Genomic DNA, 6,000 nt, shown 5'->3' on the forward strand with positions numbered 1-6,000 from the left:
TCTCCCCAACCCTGCCCCAGCCAATCACGCCTGTGATATACCTGCTGTGTGAAGAATCCGTGCCTAATGCTGTCAGTCTAGCACCTTTCACCGGCTAAATACAATTCCATTTAAAAAACAGAAATTAAGAAATAAGGACATTATGCCACTGTTACAGCGCTGGACAGGTTTAAACTGAAGTTGAGGCATTCCACTGAGAAAAGGTCACAGGTATAAGGTCGTCAGTACATATGCGTTTTATAAAAAGGAAAGGAGGACTTGTGGCACCTTAGAGACGAACCAATTTATTTGAGCATAAGCTTTCGTGAGCTACAGCTCACTTCGGATATAGACTAACACGGCTGCTATTCTGAAACATGCATTTTATAGTTTGCTAATGTCATGTTTTTGTAAAAGTAACCTCTCTGCTTCCTGTACACCTAGGAATGCTGGCTGTAAGCACCCACAAGCTTCATTAGAATTCCATTTATAAGTATTTGGGTGAGCGTGAATAAAATTTCCACAAAAGAATAAAAATATATTTAAAACGTTGTAAAAAGGGATATCTTCAGATTGTAAGTGAATAAAAGATTTAGAGTCAAAGTTATAATGCAAAAAGCTACCATGAACATGCAACTGATCAAACTGATTGGACACTTGAATCACTCTGATCTTAAAACTATAATTGACTTAGGCCAGGTCTACACTACAGACCTCTATCAGTATAGACACGTTGCTCAGGGGTGTGAAAAATCCACACCCCTGAGTGACATAGTTATACCGACCTAACCCCTAGTGTAGAGGAGAGCTTCTCCTGGGGAGGTGGATTAACTATGCTGACGGGAGGAGCTCTCCTGTCAGCATAGAAGCATCTTCACGTAAGCGCTGCAGCACTTAAAATGCAATGTTTTAAGTGTACTTATTGATTAGGTTAAACAATTCCTTTTTCTTTAATGATTAGTAAGACCAGGTCCTATTCTCCAGACTTAGGCATTTGTTAAGATAACTTTAAAAGGGACATCAATTGAAAAATACACTTCTGTTTGAAAACTGTTCACCTATCTTTGTTACAAGCAACACCTAAAATTACCAAATCTGGGAGATTATGCATTTGACAGTACTGTGTGAACAGTTTCACTGTTTCCCTGTATTGTCAGTTTGTTTCCCTTGTTGTAGAAGTCTTTCACACAGCAAGGCAGAGAAAAACACACTAGAAAATAGGAAAAAATGCAATTGTAAAGCCTCAAAGATTGGCAAGAGAATTTATGGGCAGGTGTTGTTTCTGAAACTGCCCACCCAATGTGAAAAAAGCGTGAAAAAATAGAGTGAAAGAAACTGATAAAGCCTTTTATAATCCCACCGAATTTTATAAAATATGCTTCAGTTATATCTATTTGACACCCTTCTTACTGTAGTGGAGCAGCAAAATTACCACTATAGTTAAAGGTGAAATAATATACATTTGTTCATTCTCTTGCAGACTTTTGGATTTGATTTCTTTTCTCTAAACACAAGATCTTTTAGCATTCTCTATTCCTTCAGAGCACCTTTCTGAACAGAATATTGGAAAATTAGAGAGGGTTCAGAGAAGAGCAACAAGACTGATCAGGAGCATAGAAAAACTCAAAAAGAGATTGAAAAGATTGAGATTGTTACCTTAGAAAGGAGATGAATAAAAAGTAAATAAAATAATGGACTGTCTAGAAAAGATAGATGGGAGCTTCTGCAATTGAAAAATGGCAAATTCAAAACTGACAAAAGAAAATAGGTTTTTCATGCAACATATAATTAGATCGTGCAACTCTCTGCCACCTGATTTTACTATGGCCAAGAATTTGGCAAGATTCAAAGAGGCAACGGACATTCATATGTTTAACAAAAATATCCAGAGTTATAACAATTAACACTAATAAAAAGAGTAGTGGGAGTGAGCTAAAACCTCATGTTGCAGCATTTAAACCAAACTAATTATTAGAGATTAAGATGAGACCTTCAGGGAGGGCAGATTATCCCACATCTGCTTCATGTGGAGTTTCTTGCTTCCTTCGAAAAATCTATTTTTTGGCCACTCATCAACAGCATACTGGACAAGATGGAAAATGGGTCTGATCCAGTGTGGCAAGTCCAATGTTCGAGAGCAAATAATAACAATCATCATAAAAGATCATTTTCATGACCAAAGATATTAAAGCTATTTTCTGGTAGAAAATAAAAGCTCCCCCTTTCCTTCCCAAAAGTTAGTTTATACAATACGAAGTGTTAAAACATTTGAGGTGGATGACTGGTCTGAAATTCTGTTCTATGTCAAAAAACAGCTCTCTCCCAGACTTGCTGAGATTCATAAGAATATTTAAGATGGTACCATAAACCCAACAGGCTAAAATGTAACAAGATATCTAGCACAATGAGATTATTTCAGCACCTATCAAAATCCAGTGCTCTGGAACCACTATTGGCAATTTAGGATTCAGCTAATGTTTACTCAAGGTGTACGCAGCTACTGGCAGTAACCAATTTACAAGTCAACATGTACAAGTGCTTTTATTGGACAACACATGAGATATGCCAAGAGAGGTTGCCAGGTTATGCTGACCCACAGTATCTGACAAGTCACTGAACCATCAAACCAAATTGGACCTGCCAATACAGTCCCTCCCACGGCAACTAGTACAAAACTGACAGGCAGAGACGAGAATGTCCAATAATTAGTATTAAGCTCCAGTGTGGAGCTATGACTCATCACACATGATAAGTGGGAATGACCCTGCCCCCTGGACAATAAATGCATTGCCTAGTAAAATCACTCTTAACTGCTCATTTGCAAATCAGTTGTGACTAAGATCTAGGTATGCTGTAATTAGATTGAATCCTTACTGCTAATAGTCACGATGTGGTTCTGGAGCATTTGTTTTTTTAAATTAGACAGAGAAAGATTGAAAACATCCTTGAAGCACAATTCAGTTATAATATAAGATTTGGCAATCTCTGTCACTGTTTGCAAGGGTACAGAGCTTGCCCACGGATATACTCACTACCTAATGGATCTGACCTAACAGAAATGAACTGTGAACCAAATACCTTTCCCTTGATATTAATGATTTCTCTGCTGTCAGACATGCTTGGATTCTTCAGAGAACAAAAAGGAACCTTTTCTCTCCGTATGAAAAACGAGAAGATTATTTCTCTAGTCTGACTCTATAGGAAATGCCATGTAGTTCATGATGAATGTGCTTCTGAAGGATTAACTATAAAGGTATTTGTTTAAAAGTATGCCGTAACACACTAATTTGCTGTAAACTCCATTTTGATTCACAGCTCAAACAGTTAGAATTAAATCACAAACTGTGCTTTCCAATACCAGTGCATCCAGGTTTAGTCACGAAAAACACACCACCATATGCTTATGGAAATTAAGTTGTTCTTATGTAATATCTATGAAATATTATAAACATTTTGATGTATCCATAGTCCAAGGCAGCTGAATAGACCTGAAGATACACAATCAGTTTATTTTGTTACTACGATAGTACACAGTTCCAGAAAACGGAACTGTCTGTGACAATCTCATCAGGGAGGTGGAGTTTCAACTGGACTTGCAGCAGTTTCTGAACTGAGCAAATCCAGGTCATGTATCCTAATCAGTTCAGAACAGATTTAACTTTGTCCTAGTGGATCCAGTGACTGGCACCTGCTTGTTCTCTTAACACCTAAATGAGTAGAGCAGAAGCAAAACTGTACATTCTGATGTAGCAGCAGGAACAATCTACACTGAAAAGCCATGAAACCTGTACTTATTGAGTAATTTCATTTTCTTTATTAAGAACATAAGAATGGCCATACTGGGTCAGACCAAAGGTCCATCCAGCCCAGTATCCTGTCTGCCGACAGTGGCCAATGCCAGGTGCCCCAGAGGGATTGAACCTAACAGATAATGATCAAGTGATCTCTCTCCTGCCATCCACCTCCAGCCTCTGACAAACAGAGGCTAGAGACACCATTCCTTACCCACTAAGACTATTCTCTCTCCTAAAACAAGGAGGGGATGTTTTCTCAATTTATTTGTTTTTAACAAATTCTGTTCTAAATGTTAGATAAGTAGTTTTCAAATCACGCCCACCACCACCACAAAAAAAATTTTTTTTAAAACACAAACTCAGTAACAAAATTGATTCAGATCAGGCACTTCATTTCTTTTTGAACAGCTGCAATACAAAATGAGCATTTTAACCGAAAATAAAGATTTGTTCCATTTCAAGTTTCTCAGACTTTTCAATTGCAAATGCTGAAAATGTGTCTAAACACGCTATCAAGAGCATTATGGAGTTACAGCAAAGGGAGTGTGAATTAGCAACTGTGACATAATTACAAAATATACTGAAAACATCTGATAGGTAAACACTAAGTGGAAGTGCAGCACATCATGTCTTATAGCTCCTGTTTGAGAGCCATATTTCATATATGTATTTTTGCTTTGCAGCTGTAAGTACCAAACAAACAAAAAATACTCAAGCAGAGTTTTTACCTCAATAAGGGAGATGTGCCAAAGACTCCAGGAAGTCCATTAGTGACTTCACTTTTGCTGCTGATTTTACGTGGAAGAAGCCCAGATATTATGGTGACAGGCATGCAATATAAAACACTTATCTAGACAGTACACTACTAATTCTGCTTAGTAACTAAGGAGACTTGACACAGATCCACAGTCTGTGATACTGCAGCTTTTTGTGTTTTGTTTTGTTTTGCAGTATAAAATTTTCCTGTGAAAACTAAATACAGAATAAAAATTGTACAACTAATCCCATGTATCTGACAGCAAAACAAGATACTAACTCTACTTATTTTTTTCAGAATATTCTATTTATTTCATACTATTAAAATAGAGAACAGGCAAGAATACAAGAAAAAGAAAACCCTTTCATTGACACCGATCGGCAGCACAGGGGTGTCTCCACCATGAGGAAGTGCCTGCCGCATAGGGAACAATCCTGCACAAGCAGGAGCTGCAAGACCCCCTGCTGGGGCTTTCCCACCCCTAACCCCCAGGATTTTCTAGCACACACCTCAAGCCTCAATAAGGGGGCGAGGGAGCCTAACTTTCTGCTGTCCTCCTTGGTGTCGGGGAAGGCGAGCCCCGCCGCTTGAAACCAAACGCGCGGAGGACTGGTGAGAGGGCCCGGCGGGGTCAGCCCAAAGGCCGATCCAGCCCGGCCTCCCGGCTGCCGCCAGCGGCCAGCGCCGGGGCCCCAGGGAAGCGCCAAGTGACCCGTCCCCGGCCGCCCACCGCCAGCGCCCGGAAGGGGCGTCGCGGCAAGAAGCTGTCGGGGGCCCCGGGCTCCCGCTGCCCCGCAGCGCCGACGGGAATTTCCCACCGTCTGACCCCGCCCGCGGCCGGCCCAGCGGGAGCCCGAGCCCCGGGGCGCTGCCCTCGGGCCGGGCCGGGCCGGGCCGGGCCGGGCCGCCCCGCTCCCGCCGCCGGCCCGGCCGCCCGCAGGGCCAGGCTGGTCCCTTCCCCGGGGGCTCGGGCCCCGGGACACGCCCACCGCGCAGCCGGCCCGGCCGGGCTCAGGCCCCGGAGGCGGCGGCCGGGGAGCGCGAGGCCCGGGGCGCTGTCACCCCCCGTCACCTACCGAGGGTCCGGGGGGAGCCGCCGCCCGGCAACAGGAAATGCCCCAATGACCCGGAAGTAGAGCGCGGCAGGTAGAGGAGCGGCACGGCGCATGCGCCGCAGAGGGCTGTGCTTCTTTCTCTTGCACCCACACCCACGGGGGGTGGGGTCTGTGACTGGGGGAGAGCAGGGGGGGTGATGGGGGGGTCTGTGACTGGGGGGAGAGTAGGGGGGATGACGGGGGAGGAGCGGGGGGGTAACTGGGGAGGAAGGGGGTCTGTGACTGGGGGACAGCAGGGGGGATGACGGGGGAGGAGCGGGGGGGTGACTGGGGGAGAGCAGGGAGGGTGACGGGGGAGGAGCGGGGGGGTGACTGGGGAGGAAGGAGGTCTGTGACTGGGGGAGAGCAGGGAGGG

The 6,000-nt window shown here is 43.9% G+C and overlaps 1 protein-coding gene across 3 annotated transcripts in view; it reads right to left on the bottom strand.

Annotated features, from left to right (window-relative positions):
• Window positions 1-4,606, bottom strand: part of ARHGEF18 (Rho/Rac guanine nucleotide exchange factor 18) — a 50,724-nt gene extending 46,118 nt beyond the window's left edge. For 2 of the 3 annotated variants that reach the window (XM_077841758.1, XM_077841757.1), the window contains exon 1: window positions 4,502-4,605. The gene's annotated coding sequence lies outside the window, so the exon portion shown is untranslated. Of the gene's footprint in view, window positions 1-4,501 lie in introns of all 3 variants that reach the window. The other variant, XM_077841759.1, reaches the window with a different exon arrangement.
• Between the last annotated feature and the right edge of the window lie 1,394 nt (window positions 4,607-6,000).

This window comes from Eretmochelys imbricata, chromosome 25 (genome assembly GCF_965152235.1).
Source record: "Eretmochelys imbricata isolate rEreImb1 chromosome 25, rEreImb1.hap1, whole genome shotgun sequence".
NCBI lineage: Eukaryota > Metazoa > Chordata > Testudines > Cheloniidae > Eretmochelys > Eretmochelys imbricata.